We start from the raw sequence: 17,826 nt of genomic DNA on the forward strand, positions 1-17,826 counted from the left end.
TCCTATTTTTGCATTCCAGTGCCCTATGATGAAAAGGACTTTTTTTTTTTTGGTGTTAGTTCTAGAAGGTTTTGTAACTCATCATTGAATCATTCAACTTCAGCTTCTTCAACATTAGTGGTTGGGGCATAGACTTGGATTACTGTGATATTAAATGGTTTGCCTTGAAAACAAACAGAGATCATTCTGTCATTTTTGAGATTGCACCCATTACTGCATTTCAGACTCTTGTTGATTATGAGGGCTACTCCATTTCTACAAAGGAATTCTTGCCCACAGTAGTAGATATAATGGTCATCTGAATTAAATTCTCCCATTCTAGTCCATTTTAGTTCACTGATGCCTAAAATGTCAGTGTTTACTTTTACCATCTCCTGTTTGATCACTTCCAATTTGCCTTGATTCATGGACCTAACATTCCAGGTTCCAATGCAATATTGTTCTTTACTGCATCGGACTTTACTTCCATCACCAGTCACATCCACAACTGGGTGTTGTTTTCACTTTGTTGACTTATATGGGTTCGTTCCTAAGCATGGCATCATGCTGATACTATCTCTGAAGAAGATTCAATAGTATTCAGAGTCTACTGAGCTAGTAAAGTTTCTTGAAGTGAAGTCTCTCAGTCATATCCGACTCTTTGCAACCCCGTGGACTGTAGCCCACCAGGCTCCTCCGTCCATGGGATTCTCCAGGCAAAAATACTGGAGTGGGTTGCCATTTCCTTCTCCAGGGGATCTTCCCGACCCAGGGATCAAACCCAGGTCTCCCACATTGCAGGCAGATGCTTTAACCTCTGAGCCACTAGGGAAAGTTTCTTAAGGGATCAAAAATGTCCCCTAATTCTAGCTTCCAAATTTCCCATAATGACGTCAAGTGCAACTGCTAAAAATGATTGACTAAAACTAGGCCTCTTCTTTAGAGTAGTCTTTGTTGGTCGGTGATAGAAACAGCTTTGTGATGTTGTCCAAATCTCTAACGCCACCAGCACCAGTATCCTGGTTCAACACTGGGGCCAGGAAATTAATCCTGAAGCTGATGAAATCCAGGGAGAAGATATCTAAACTACTGATTACTGTAGCCAATATCATAGTAGTATAGATAACTGTGACATGGAATTAGTAGCATTGCTGCCCACAAGAATACAGAACTCAATGATGATACCTGCTGCATCACACCTGGGTATAAAACTACATTCCCCCCTCCTCCATAAACACATTTGAAATTGTGCAGTACTTTAAGAAAGAACATGAGGAAGGGGATAAGACAAGAGCCTATGACAGAAAGTCATGTAATTTTTCAGTAGTTAAATACCTTTGTTACCCCATATTCTTGCACATAATACTATAAAAACATTGTGTACAGCTATCTAGATAATTATATAAGATAATTGATGCAAGTTATGGGTAGAATGAATTTGTTGCCTATAATTTTAAATTGTTTATTCTGCTTCAATACAGAAGAAATTCAGATTTAGGCACATAATTAGCAAAGGAGCTTATAGTGATGTAGCTTAAATATTCACATATATTCCTCAAATATGTGTGAATAAAAATATATAAATTTATATATACCATAAATATATAAATATACATTTAGATAAATATAAATAATATATATAAATTTAGATCCAAAGGCTATATAAATATGTAATATATACACATACATATTCTTACAGTTCTGACAACATTTAAAGTAAAAAATATGGACATAAGTAAAAATAATGTATATGTAAGAATAGAGGGTTCATTTTTATCATTATTTAACCTCAATGAATTTGTTGTTCTGTTAAAAACAAACAAAAAACTACTTGTGCTATAAGTAGACAAGTTAAAATGGTTGTAGAATTGCTTTGATAAATGGTATGAAAAGTATATTACTTGCTATACACTGTTACACTTCACCATGTTACATATCTCACTTTTTAATGATATATTTGAAGCTAGTTAAACGATTTGAAGATGTTCAAACTTATGATACATATTAAAACAAAAATAGAAGCAAAATGAAAAATTTAAATGGTATTTTAAAGGCTGATTTTGTTTGTTTGTTGTTTGCAAACAAAAAAAATAGAGATATATGGTTGCTGTCAAGAACTGTGAAGAGGATAAAATTTTTATTCTTCTTACAATATAACAAATTAGCCTGTCACAGTTTCATGGATGCTGGCAGAAAACACAAGACTCTTGGGTAAGAGACAAAGAACATTATTACTCATAGCAGTGGTAGTGGCTAGAGTATTGGCATTTTCTTACACTGGTTACCTAAGTCCTAGTAACCAGAGTGACACGAAGAGGTCTAGGTGACACCAGAATGTACAGCGAGGTGCATTGCAGGAGAGGATCTCTGTGCTTAGGAAACCTGAATCTTGTATAATGGGCAGAAATCATGTCTTCTCCCTGCTCTGGAGATACTATTTATTATCTTCCAAGGCTGTTTGGCACACAGACTTTGTTGAAAAATCATCTGGAACAAAAGGCAACCAATGTCTCACAGGATACGCAGAAATGCAAGCGACCCATAGAGGATTGTCCCTAATCGTTACATGTTTTATTTAATAGTCATTTGAATAGTTGAGTCTCTCCTTAGACCTAAACTTTTGATGAAGTAATATGAATGGATTATTTGCGGAAAAATAACCTTTGCAAAAATGTATTGTCTTAATCCTTTTTCTTAACAACCATCTAGTGCACATTTTATTGAGAGACTATAAACAGTAGGACATAAATAAAAAATCCACGTAAACAAATTGGTTTCAGGAATTATATGTTTAAGTCAATACTCACAAAATGCACTCACTATTGAAATGCTTACTCCAGGTGAGTTTCTTCAATTGGAAGTTAAAGGTTAAGCAAAATGAAAAAAGATCCTCTGTCTTTCCATTTTGTGTATCAAAATAAGCTGTCATGAAAACATCTGCTGCTGCTGCTAAGTCGCTTCAGTCGTGTCCGACTCTATGCGACCCCATAGACGGCAGCCCACCAGGCTCTGCCGTCCCTGGGATTCTCCAGGCAAGAGTACCGGAGTGGGGTGCCATTGCCTTCTCCAGTGCGTGAAAGTGAAAAGTGAAAGTGAAGTCGCTCAGTCCTGTCCAACTCGTAGTGACCCCATGGACTGCAGCCCACCAGGCTCCTCTGTCCATGGGATTTTTCCAGGCAAGAGTACTGGAGTGGAGTGCCATTGCCTTCTCCCATGAAAACATCTATGTTCCCGTAAATGGAATTAATCAAAGATATAAAGGTCAGATAGGTGAATATAATGAAAGCTGTATGGTTAGGAAAAACCTTTTTCTTGTATTTTGCACACACTGACCATTAGTATGTGACAGGTAGATGTTCTTGATTGCTCTGACCACAAACTTCTAAACTTTTCAATGGCACAATAATAAGCATTCATTTCCTTCTCTAATGAGACATCATATGTTCTCTAATAACCTGTAAATAAGGAATCAGTGAGATATAATAACACATTAATCCTTACCAGTGTTTTAGTGGGAGTAGCCTTTGGCTATAGGGAGATTTTTATAATATTAAATGTAAAATTAAATTTCGAAATTTAACATTTAGCATTCTAAGCACTATGATCATCTCCTTACAACAACCTAAGGAGTGATCGTCATTACTCTGGAATTCAAAAGAAAATGCCTCTACTTGCATTTTTGAAACCACTAGTATATATATATATATTTTTTATTAACTGATGAAATTTCTTGTCAAGGAGGATGGGGGTACTTTTGGATCAAATAGTCTTTAGATCAGCTCAAATCACAGATACATACAAAACTGCTAAAAATCTCCTGGTTATTATATCACTATCAGAATATGTTGAAGCTGTGTTTCAAAACCAAATATAGTCAATTAAAACTGCCTATAAAATAGTCCAAAACATATCAGCTCTCCCTCTAAAAATTCATGGGGTGTAAAAATAAAAACACTGAATATGCCGTGTTAAACTGAAGATCCCTTATGATTAATCTCTATTTTTTGCTACAAGTTTATAAATATGCCAATAATTCCTGCACTACATTAAAAAATCTTGCTCATGAACTGACCATGGCAACAAAGATACAAAAGTCCACATTTTAAAAATATGAATTTAAATTTCTCCTTAACACTGACATAAAAACAGGCAGTGACTAGAGTTGCATCAATCCTTCCCAACTGTCTCAAAAAATATGTGCACTGTTACAATAAAAACAGTTCACCAGCTGTTTATGTAAAAATTATTTGACAAAAAACAAGCATGGCCATATGGCACTTTAGCTCTGCTGTGGGATCATGAAGAATAATTTCGTAGGCTGTAGTACATAATGGTCATGCTAAGTAGGGTGTCAACTATTGCAGACACATTACATTAATAGTTAATCTGCCCTTTTATCCTCTAAGTACTTACATTTCTTAACAGCTTGTAGTTTAGAAACAAGTTTAACAACTCACTTATTAAGAATTAAAATTTTGGAAATGATAAAATATTTGATATAATTTGAACATATATAACATTCATTTACTAATTGGATGATAAGAATGTGATAGAGGAGCTGGTTTTTCATTTCTAGCCAGAGGTTCCAGAATATGAATGCATTACACCACTGATTTAGAAGGAGAAAAAATTAAAAGAGGTACTTCATTTAAGAACCATATCAACATACTCACTTGCATTCTTAAAGAGTGTAAGAATTGTACCTTACTCACCTTTATGTTCTTTGCAACATCGATTGCTGTGTCTTGCACATTGTAAGCTGTAGTAAATATTGGCTGAATAGAACACTCAAAGAAATGAATTATAAATGCCACTGGCAGACCCTCAAATCTTTAGTTTATTTAGAATTTCTGAAATACTTCAGGGAATAATCCTCATCCATTATGTAGACTGCATAATAGAATGATGTTTAATAGCTTATGAAATTCTAGTATTTTACTCTCACATTAACTCTTCTTATTGAGTTGCTTACATATTGGGGGCTAGAGACTAGTGAAAAACAAAAGTGAATGGCCTGAATCTTATTAGCAAATTAGACTGATTAATTTCAGACCCTGGAAAAGAAGGTGGAAATCAAAATGGAGAAGAAAAAAGCCAGGGTAGAGTCCAGTCATTCACATTTGTATGTTTTAGTCGATACCCTGACAAAAAGATGTTTGTTGACATGTGGCTCTGTCATTAATAACTTTAAAATGTCAACTGAGTGTCATGGTGACATTAATAACTGAGAAAGAAACCACAGCAGATATAGTTCTTTAAGAAAAATGTTGCAGATGTGCCATCTATTTCTAAAATGCTTATCCTCTGTGGTTTTCATGGTTCATTTGATACACGAATGCCTAGTTTAAACTTGTAATCTATGTGGTTCCCCCCCATATGAATTCCAAGACAAAGATGTTAATATTTTATTTCAGAGACTTAGAACTCCACACTGAAGCATTTCAGATTGTTCATGATTGCCTTGTTTATAAATGGTAAACCCACTGGTGTGTAGGTGATTATATCTCACGGGACATTGAAAGGAGGCTATAGACTCTGGTATGGATAGCTGGTATTGGTTCATGGAATATTCATGGATATAACAATCATAACTATCAAGGATATATTATGAAAGTAATTAGAAAGATATTCAAGGGAACAAAGTTTTTCAGTTGTTATAGACACAAATACTGAGACCTTATAACTTGATATTTGAGCGATGGGACTAGAATCACAGAAGTTTCATGACTTCAGTCAGTGACTGTTGCAGTGGAGCAAAGCTCATAAAATTGAAAGAGACTCTAATATATAACATTATTATCCCTCTATGATATTCATGTTTAAGAAAGATTAAACTTTTTAGTGAATTTGTTTCACATGCTACACAAAAATCTATCGAAAAGACTGTTTTCTAGGAGTGTATACCTTTTCATTGATTTTTATTATGGCGTGTGATTAAAGTAACTGACTTTTATTACTTTAAAATACCTTTTTACCCAGAGAATCTGCTGCTCATTTGTTCACTATGAGAAGTGTTTTTAGTAAAATATTAGATACATACATATTTAAGATTTTAAGGATATATACAATATTTGAGAAAGCAACAGTATGGATATTGAGAGATATGCTTACCAGGAATTAATACGGGTCATATGAAGTAATGGGTGATGATAATTGGTGAACTAAAATATTATAATAATTTGTGAAGTAAAAATCAACTTGTATTAGGAAATAAGAATACATGCAAGGGGAGTTCAGATTTCTTTATGGATAAATATTATATATTTTAAAAAATTCATAATAAGATATTAAAATTAAGCATGCTTACTTTTAAAAGTAAGGGATTATCCAAAGAAGAGATAGAAATTACCCATAATTTCATATCCAGATATAGCCTATAAAGATACATTTTAAAGTTTATTCACAGTATTTTAAATTTTCTGTACTATTTGTGGCAAACACTTTCTGCATCTTTATTTTTTCTTTGTTCATTTAGTTTGCATACAGAATTTTAATTCTTTGTAGTTAAAGCTATCATATTTATCATTTATATAAGATTTCTGAATTTGAAGTCATAAGGATTGTTTTCTCTCCCAAATGCTCTTTAAATTTTTCTACTCTTTTTAACCCTTAAATTTGTAATATATTTATTTACCAGGCAAAATCATAAACAGCTGATGTACCATTTTTCTTGGTTTTTTAAAAAAATCTTGCAGTGAAGCTTCTGTTGTTGCTGTTGCTTTAGTTTGTGAATGTGTATATTTAGAACTTTTATTGGAATTTACTGTACATAAAAACAAAAGTGAACTAATCATAGATACAGCTCAGTATATTTTCAAAAACTGAACACATCCATGTAACTGTTGTCCAGATCAAGAAAAAGAACCACGACAGACAGTACTGTGAAAAAAAATTACTGCAGACATACCATCTGTTCCTAAAATTCAGAAGCCCCCAACATCCTTCCAGTTGCTACTCCTTCCAAAAGATGACTACTATCATAACTTTTTAAAGTTTTAAGAGATGAATTTGTCAGTTTTTGAACTTTATATAATTGAAAAAATAATATAACTGCTTTTCATATAACTATTGACCATTTGGATATTCTCTTTTATTAAGTGCTTATTCAGGTCCTTGTCTATTTTTCAATCAAGTTGTCTCCCTTTTTCTTATTGTCTTATAGTTCTCTCTGCATTTTGAATGTAAAGACTGTTAGAAGTTTGTAGGGAATTTATCTTTTCCCATTTTAGGGCTTGCTTTTTCATTCTCCTGTGTATGTTGATCCCCAAAGTTTGGCAATCTTAATATATCCTACTTTATCACTTCTAAATTTTTTTTAAAAAATTTATTTATTCATTTATTTTTGACTGTGTTGTGTCTTCACTGCTGCCTGGGCATTTTCCCTAGTTGCAGCCATCAGGGGCTACTCTTCTTTGCCACCCGCAGACTTCTCACTGCAGTGGCTTCTCTTGTTGCAGAACACGAGCTCTAGGATGCACAGGTTTCAGTAATTGCAGCACATGGGCTCAATAGTTGTGGCTCCCAGGTTCTAGAGCACAGCCTCAGTAGTTGTGGCACACAGGCTTAGTTAGTTGCTCAGCGGCCTGTGGGATCTTCCCCAGTCGAGGATGGAACCTGTGTCCCCTGCATGGGCAGGCGGATTATTTACCACTGAGCCTCCAGGGAAGCCCTAAAAATTTTGATTATTATTTTTCTATCCTATTTAAGAAATTGTTGTCTGTTTCATAAGGCTTCCCTGGTGGCTCAGAGGTTATGGTTATGAAAATGTTCTAACACATATTCTTCTAAGCACCATATATGTATTTTTCATTGAAGTATAATTGATGTATTGCTTTAACTCTCACAGATATGCAATTCATCTACAACTGAGTTTTTTATTTGTTAGTTTTATTGTAAGATAGAAATCAAGTCTCCCCCCCGCCCATAAATATTCTGTTGATCCAGTACCTTTTACAAACAGGCACTTCTTTTTTCAATGCATTCAGTTGTCATATATCAAGTGCTTGTGTATATGTGGGTCTATTTCAGAACTCTCTGGTCTTCTCTGTTGGCCTGTTTTACTTTTCTTTTGTAAGTACCATATTGTCTTAATTACTGTAGTTTTTAAAATCATTTTTGATATCTGGTAGAGTAAGTAACAAATTTTTGCCCTTCTTCAAGATTGCCTTGGCTATGCTTGGCTCTTCATATTTCTATACACATTTAGAGTCAACTTGCCAATTTCCATTTTTAAAAAACTGCATAAATTTTGATTGGGAGTGCATTGATAATAGGAGACTTGACATCTCTAAAACATTCAGTTCGCCAATCAATGAATAATTATTTAGATCTTTAATTTTTCTCAGCTATATTTTGTAAAGACGTCTTTGCTCACATTTGCTAAATTTACTTCTGGGTATTTTATTTCTTTAGACGACTTAGTAAATGTTTTCATTAATCACATTTTTGTTTATTTAAATGATAATAATATAAGAATACAGGTAATTTCTTTATATTCAACTGTGTCCAAATCTTGATGGTTTTATCAGTTGTAAATATTTTGTCTAGAGAGTCCTAAAATTTTTATGGAAAACTTTTTATGGTTATTAATTGCAATTAATGACCATTTAATTTTTTTGCATCCTTATGTCTTTTTTTATTGAAGTATAGTTGATTGATGATATTGTGTTAGTTTTAGGTATACAGCAAAGTGATTTGGTTATATATATATATTTTTCAGATAATTTTCCATTGCAGATCATAAGATATTGAATATAGTTCCCTGTATTATACAGTAACTCCTTTTTGCCCATCTGTTTTGTAAATAGTAGTTTATATCTGTTAATTCCATATTCCTAATTTATCCCTCCCCCATGTCTTTCCTCTTTGGTAACTGTGAGTTTATTTTCTGTTTGTGAGTCTGTTTCCATTTTGTATGTAGATTCATATGGATTATTTTTTAGATTCCACATATATGTGACATGCCATATTGTTTGTGTTTCTGTCTGACTGACTTCACTTAGTATGGTATCCTCTAAGTCCATCCATGTTGCTGCAAATGGAAAGATTTCATTCTCTTTTATGGCCGAGTAATATTCCATTGTATATGTATACCCCATCTTCTTAAGCCAATCATCTGTTGATGGACACTTGAGTTATTTTCATGTCTTGACTGTTGTAAATAGTGCTGCTGTGAATATTGGGATACATGTATTTTTTCCCATTATGGTTTTCTCTGGATATATGCTCAGGAGAGGGATTGCTCAATCATCTGGTAGCATTAATTTTAGTTTTTTAAAGAGCCTCTATACCGTTCTCCATAGTGGTTACACCAACTGACATTCCCATTAACAGTGTAGGAAAGTTCCCTTTTCTCCAGACCCTCTCCATCATTTATGATTTGTAGACATTTTGGTGACAGCCATCCTGATTAGTGTGAGGTGATACCTTATTGAAATTTTGATTTGTACTTTTCTAATGATTAGTGATCCCTGGAGAAGGAAATGACTAGTGATGTTGAACATCTTTTAATATGCTTGTTAGCCATCTGTATGTCTTCTTTGCAAAAATGTCTATTCAGATCTTCTGCTTATTTTCTAATTCTTGTAATCCTAGTTATCAAGGGAATGTGGAATAAAATGGTGGCAACTTAGGCTAGATTTGAAGAGTTTTGTGCACCATCATATGGAGTACTGAAGTTACTCCATAGGGACAAATACTTTTACATACAGTTACAACAAAGTAGACTTAAGAAGAGTGAAAGGGGGACCTAAAGCCATTAAGCAGGCATTCCTTAGTAATAGCATGCATTGAGCCCATTTTGATTTCCAAATATCTCACTGTAACACACACTTGGTGGCTGGCAACACCTCTAACATAGCTGGGGTGTGATGGATATTTCCTTTGCACATTGCCAACATCTCTTTACTTACTTGACCTCAGAGGATTCTCCAAAACTGGAAATGCTTTTTCTGGGATTTCTCTATTTTCTGTTTCACTGACCCTATTCTTTCACACTTACTTTTGAGGACCCACATTCTTGCTTTTAATTTCTTGTCTTAGATTCTGTTCTTGATTCCACTTAAGAAATTATCCTTCTCCTTTTCTTTGAAAAAAGTAGGGGTAAATGGTCTTTGATTTATTTGCAAGCTACCTGTTCTCCTTAATGAAGTTTGAGTGTTCCCTAGAAGCAGAGTTCAGTGCGACTAGACCAAAAGTCTTTAGTAGTCCTTGTACAAGGTAACTTGAAAGGATCCCACAGTTTATAGTTCATATGTGAAAGAAACTTGATAGGGTCTTCCTACCCTTGCCAATAATTCTTTTGAATCTTTATATCTTAATGTATGTGTATATGTATGTATCCTTATGCTTTTTGTTTTGTTTTTATCTTGTTTTTAAATGGTATTCTTTCTGCCCCATGATTTTTTAAAAATTGAATTATAGTTGATTGACAATATTGTGTTAGCTTCAAGTGTACAGAAAAGTGATTCAGTTATATGTATTTTTTCAGATTATTTTCCTTTGTAGATCATTATAAGATATTGAATACAGTTACCTGTGCAATATAGTAACTTACAGTAGTTTGTATTTGTTAATCCCATACTCCTAGTTAACTCTTATATACTACTTTAATGGGCTTTCCAGGTGGCACTAGTGGTCAAGAGCCCTCCTGCCAACGCAGGAGACATAAGAGATGTGGGTTCGATCCCTGGGTCAAGAAGATCCCCTGGAGAAAGGAAAGGTTACACACTCCAGTATTCTTGCCTGGAGAATCCCGTGGACAGAGGAGCTTGGTAGGCTATAGTCCATAGGGTCATAAACAGTCAGACATAACTGAAGCGACTTAGCATGCATGCATGCAAACATACTACTCTAATATATAATACTCCATCATGCTTCTTTCCCTATCTCCCTGGAAGTTTTGATTTATTTATTCATTATTGATATTTTTATTTAATTACATTGTGATTGAGCGTGTTTATTAGTTGCTCAGTCATGTCCAGCTCTTTGCAACCCCATGGATTGGGGCCTGCCAGGCTCCTCTGTCCATGAAATTTCCCAGATAAGAGTACTGGAGTGGGTTGCCATTCCCTTCTCCAGGGGATCTTCCCAATGCAGGGATCAAACCAGGGTCTCTTGCATTGCAGGCAAACTCTTTACCCTCTGAGCCACTAGGGAAGGCATTGTGATTATATTGCATTATTTAAATTCTTTGGAATTCCCTTACAGTTGCTTTATGGTCTAGTATAGGGTCAATGATTTTAGATGTTCCCTGTGTGCCTGAAAAAAAATGTGTGTTATGAATTTACTGGATGAAATGTTCTGTATATTTTCTGTACATTAAATTTAAAACTGTTGAAATGTCCTGTATTTTATACATGTTTTACTTGCTTGATCTATCAATTCAGAGAAGCATACTAAATATAAATATTATATATTAGAGATTTCTATGCATAGTATCATGTCACTATCAAACAGTTTCAGTTTTACTTCTTTCCTTTCAATTTGGATGCCTTTTATTTCTTTATCTTTGCTGATTTACTGTGGCTAAGACTTCCAATAATACATTGAATAGTGGTAGCAAATGTGAACATTCTTTTCTCATTCCAGATCCTAGAGAAAAAACTTTCAGTTACAACTGACTGTGATGTTAGCTTTGGGTTTGTCATAAATGGCCTTTATTATGTTCCTGCTATCCCCACTTTTTGAGTGTTTTTAATCATAAATGGATGTTGAATTTTGTCAAATGCTTTTTTGCCATCTATTGAGATGATCATGTGATTCTTATACTTTGTTTTGTTAATGTGGCATATCATGTAGATTGATTTGCAAATATTGAACCCTGAACTAAATCTCACTTTATCATGATGTATGCTCTTTTTTATGTATTATTAAATTCATTTTTAAGTATTTTTGCATCTATGTTCACCAGAGATATTGGCCTGCAATTTTCTTTTTCGTGTGGTGTCTTTGTCTTGTTTTGGTGTCAAGGGAATGTTGGCCTTATAGAATGAGTTTGAAAGTGTTCCTTTCTTTGATTTTTTGGAAAGCTTGAGAAGGATAGGTGTTGACTCTTCTTTAAATGTTTGGTAGAATTTCCCTGTAAAGCTGTCTGGTCCTGGACTTTTGTTTGTTGGGAGTCTTTTGATTAATGATTCAATTTCAATACCAGTAAATGGTCTGTTCAGAATTTCTGTTTCCTTCTGATTCAGTCTTGGAAGATTGTATGTTTCTAAGAATTTGTCCATTTTTTCTAAGTTGTCCTATTTGTTGGTACATAATAGTTCATAGTATTCTCTTATGATGTTTTGTATTTCTGTAATACCAGTTGTAACTTCTTTTTCACTTATTTGCTCTTTTTTGCTTAATGAGTTTGGCTAAAGGTTTATCAATTTTGTTTATCTCCTCAAAAAGGCAACTCTTGGTTTCATTGATCTTACCTGTTGTTTTTTTTGTCTCTATTTTACTTATTTCCTCTCTGACCTTTATTATTTCCCTCCTTCTGCTGACTTTTAGGCTTTGTTCTTTATGTAGTTCTTCTAGATGGAAGTTATGTTGTTTATGTGACTTTTTTTTTTGTTTCTTGAAATAGACTTGTATTGCTATACACTTTATTCTTAAACTGACTGTCTCTGTATGAAATTAGGTGAAACGTTTATCTAATTGTCTTGATATAGTATCCTTGTGTGGAAGCATCCCTGTGTAGTCTTGGTGTCTGCAGTAGATTTGGTGGGAGAGCTGAATATGAAGTCAGCACTGGTCACATCTTCTGGTATGCACTGGCAGGTGCCACCTTGATGGGTGGGTTGTAAGACTGGAGTTGGAGGGGCCAGAGCCTGGGCCAGATGTGAGTGGTTCTTTCTCCCAGGCTCAATGGCAGGCACCAACCTAATAAAGCTGGGGCCAGGACCCAAGGGACTAGAGCTTCAAATCTGAGCTAGCTCCCTGGTTCAGTGGTGGTCTCTGCCTTGGTTGGAGTTAGAGCTGGACCCTAGGAGCTGGAGCCACCAGTCTAAACTAGCTCCATTTCTCCCCTGCACAGATGGCAGTCTCTGACTTGGTCAGGAGGAGTGCTGGAGCAGGATGGTCTGGAGCGGGAGCTTGGTGCAGGCTAGGGGGCATTTGGAGGTGGTGCAGATAGGCCAACTGGCACATTAGGCAGTTTTCAATCTACTGTTTCCACACTGGGACTGAGAGAAAGCAGGTCTGTGCACATGCAGAATCTCAATTTCCTATAGTCCTCCAGTAAGCTCTACTGGTTTTCAAACCAGCCAAGGGGCTTATCTTCCCAGTTTTTAACCCCAGGGCTGGGTTGCCCCATACGGAGCTCAAATCCCTCACTCTTTAAGAAGGATTTTGCCTGTGACATCCTCCTCCTCTTCTGATTCAACTGCCAGAAATATGGATCCCGATTAGATCTTTCTTCTCTCCTCCTTCCAGACTCTTTGTGGTGCTTTCTTTATAACCTTGGTTGTAAAGAGCCATTCTTCTAGTCCTCAGGCTGTTTTTGGTTGCTCTGTATGTACCTGTAGTTTTGATATGTTGGTGGAGGGAAATGAGTTTGGGATCTTCCTACTTTGCCATTTTGATCCTGCCTCTCCTGGAATTCATCTTTTGATCACTTAGCCTCTGAGCCTGTCATAGGCATTATTGGCCTTTCGGGTGCCAATGAGATAGCATATAGTATTGCAAGTACTGCTTTCACTTATTTAGATTTCTGTCTTCTCCATGATATTGACTCTCTATTTCCTCATTATTTTGTTAGCCTTCTGATTGTATTTTTTTTTCTCGTCCATATCTTTTAGTTATACTTATTGGACTAAGTAATGTTCTGGATTATGCAATTTACTATTACATTCAATTTTAGGGGATTTAAAAAAATAAATTTATTTATTTTAATTGGAGGCTAATTACTTTACAATATTGTAGTGGTTTTGCCATATATGGACATGAATCCAGCATGGGTGTACGTGTATTTCCCATCCTGAACCCCCCTCCCAGCTCCCTCCCCATCCCATCCCTCTGGGTCATCCCAGTACACCAGCCCCGAGCACCCTGTCTCATACATCGAACCTGGACTGGTGAGCCGTTTCACATGTAATATTATAACAGGTTTCAATGCCATTCTCCCAAATCATCCCACCCTCGCCCTTTCCCACAGAGTCCAAAAGACTGTTCTATACATCTGTGTCTCTTTTGCTGTCCTGCATATAGGGTTATCATTACCATCTTTCTAAATTCTATATATATGTGTTATTATACTGTATTGGTGTTTTTCTTTCTGGCTTACTTCACTCTGTATAATAGGCTCCAGTTTCATCCACCTCAGTAGAACTGATTCAAATGTTTTCTTTTTAATGGCTGAGCAATATTCCATTGTGTATTCCAAAGCTGTGTACCACAGCTTTCTTATCCATTCATCTGCTGATGGACATCTAGGTTGCTTCCATACCCTGGTTATTATAAACAGTGCTGTGATGAACATTGGGGTACACGTGTCTCTTTCAATTCTGGTTTCCTTGGTGTGTATGCCCAGCAGTGGGATTGCTTGGTCATATGGCAGTTCAATTTCCAGTTTTTTAAGGAATCACCACACTGTTCTCCATAGTGGCTCGACTAGTTTGCATTCCCACCAACAGTGTAAGAGGGTTCCCTTTTCTCCACACCCTCTCCAAATTTATTGTTTGTACACTTTTTGATAGCAGCCATTCTGACTGGCGTGAGATGGTACCTCATTGTGGTTTTAATTTGCATTTCTCTGATAATGAGTGATGTTGAGCATCTTTTCATGTGTTTGTTAGCCATCTGTATGTCTTCTTTGGAGAAATGTCTGTTTAGTTCTTTGGCCCATTTTTTGATTGGGTCATTTGTTTTTCTGGAATTGAGCTGCAGGAGTTGCTTGTATGTTTTTGAGATTAATTATTTGTCAGGTGCTTTGTTTGCTATTATTTTCTCCCCTTCTGAAGGCTGTCTTTTCACCTTGCTTATAGTTTCCTTCATTGTCCAAATGTTTTTAAGTTTAATTAAGTCCCATTTGTTTATTTTTGCCTTATTTCCATTACTCTAGGAGGTGGGTCATAGAGGATCCTGCTGTGATTTATGTCGGAGAGTGTTTTGCCTATGTTTTCCTCTAGGAGTTTTATAGTTTCTGGTCTCACGTTTAGACCTTTAATCCTTTTTGAGTTTATTTTTGTGTATGGTGTTAGAAAGTGTTCTAGTTTAATTCTTTTACAAGTGATTGACCAGTTTTCCCAGCACCACTTGTTAAAGAGATTGTCTTTTCTCCATTGTATATTCTTGCCTCTTTGTCAAAGATAAGGTGTCCATAGGTGCGTGGATTTATCTCTGGGCTTTTAATTTTGTTCCATTGATCTATATTCTGTCTTTGTGCCAGTACCATACTGTTTTGATGACTGTAGCTTTGTAGTATAGCCTGAAGTCAGGCAGGTTGATTCCTCCAGTTCCATTCTTTTTTCTCAAGATTGCTTTGGCTATTTGAAGTTTTTTGTATTTCCATACAAATTGTGAAATTATTTGTTCTAGGTCGGTGAAAACTACCGTTGGTAGCTTGATAGGGATTGCATTGAATCTATAGATTGCTTTGGGTAGTATACTCATTTTCACTATATTGATTCTTCTGATCCATGAACATGGTATATTTCTCCATCTATTTGTGTCCTCTTTGATTTCTTTCATCAGTGTTTTATAGTTTTCTATATATAGGTCTTTTGTTTCTTTAGGTAGATATATTCCTAAATATTTTATTCTTTTCATTGCAATGGTGAATGGAATTGTTTCCTTAATTTCTCTTTTTGTTTTCTCATTATTAGTGTATAGGAATGCAAGGGATTTCTGTGTGTTGATTTTATATCCTGCAAGTTTACTATATTCATTGATTAGCTCTAGTAATTTTTTGGTGGAGTCTTTAAGGTTTTCTATGTAGAGGATCATGTCATCTGCAAACAGTGAAAGTTTTACTTCTTTTCCAATATGGATTCCTTTTATTTCTTTTTCTGCTCTGATTGCTGTGGCTAAAACTTCCAAAACTATGTTGAATGGTAGTGGTGAGAATGGGCACCCTTTTCTTGTTCCTGAGTTTAGGGGAAATGCTTTCAATTTTTCACCACTGAGGATAATGTTTGCTGTGGGTTTGTCATATATAGCTTTTATTATGTTGAGGTATGTTCCTTCTATTCCTGCTTTCTGGAGGGTTTTTATCATAAATGGATGTTGAATTTTGTCAAATTCTTTCTTTGCATCTATTGAGATAATCATATGGTTTTTATCTTTCGATTTGTTAATGTGGTGTATTACACTGATTGATTTGCAGATATGAAGAATCCTTGCATCCCTAGGATAAAGCCCACTTGGTCATGGTTTATGATCTTTTTAATGTGTTGTTGGATTCTGTTTGCTAGAATTTTGTTAAGGATTTTTGCATCTATGTTCATTAGTGATATTGGCCTATAGTTTTGTTTTTTGTGTGTGACATCTTTGTCTGGTTTTGGGATTAGGGTTATGGTAGCCTCACAGAATGAGTTTGGAAGTTTACCTTCCTTTGCAATTTACTGGAAGAGTTTGAGTAGGATAGGTGTTAACTCTTCTCTAAATTTTTGGTAGAATTCAGCTATGAAGCCGTCTGGTCCTGGGAATTCTGGTCCCAAGGAAAAATGACATCATTCCTAGGTTTCCCTCCACTACTGCACACTTTATTTTTGAACAGAATCCCTAAATGATTTCAATAAAAGTCAAGGGCATAAATGACATGTATAAATGTTAAAAAGAGGTGAAAGTAAACAAATATATATTTTTTGAAAAACTATCAAAAAGAATAATGCATCAAGGAGATGAAGCTATTGTTTCTTTTCTGTGATCTTAAAATTTTCAAAGTAACTATCATATACATTTATAAAACAATTCAAATTTAATTTCTTTTTATCCATTATGAAAACTTACATGCTGATTTCATTTAAAAATTTACTGACAATTGTAATCCTTGATATTATTATTATAATATACAATATCATGAATTCAAATTCTCTCAAAATTGAACTTTCTTGTAAAAGTGAGTTTTTTTAAAATAAACTAACTAATGGCATTACTGCAACTTAGAGGTTTTATAAAGTAAGTTGTTAGAATACCTTTAATTAATTTTAATGAGATTTAGTCCTAGACAAGATGGATATATTAGCAAGTCTTTGATTATTTAGATAAAGATAAAAGCCTAACATTTTAAGGAAAGTAGAGATTCAAAATAAATCTAGTTCAACAAATAAAGGGATATGAAACCAAATTATTTGTAATCTTTCACTGAAACAGAAACAAGAAAAGTAATAAAATGAGTTCACTTAGATCAATGCTGATACTCCAACTCGTTATGTATTCTAACATATTAATTTCCTTCCATTCTTCTGAAAATATTAGCAAATGAATCTCATTGTAAAATATGCTTGCCTTTGTTAATTTCAGTCTGCCTTCTCAATAGAATATGAAAATGAGCTTGAAAGAATTAACATGACTAATCTAAGACAAGTATTTTAAACATATAAATTCATATATTAAAAAGTACAAAAGAAATGTGGTTGAGAATTACTTTATTTTCATCATATCATGCTTCTGTGTTTCCTTATATATCCTGAGGACTTTTGATGAAAATATACTTTTAAAGTGGGGAAGCTTTTCTAGTTATCATAACCTCATTAAATTGTGACCACTAATTATAGATTGTTTATCAAAAATAAACGAAGCTCAATGATTTTCTGGTATATATGATGCAATCCACTTTATACATCTAGGCTGAGAATTAAGGTACACGAATCTATATATGAACTTGTGAATCTCCCTTTTTATAAAGTTATTTCATTTACT

The sequence above is a fragment of the Capra hircus genome, assembly GCF_001704415.2.
Source record: "Capra hircus breed San Clemente chromosome X unlocalized genomic scaffold, ASM170441v1, whole genome shotgun sequence".
Lineage (NCBI taxonomy): Eukaryota > Metazoa > Chordata > Mammalia > Artiodactyla > Bovidae > Capra > Capra hircus.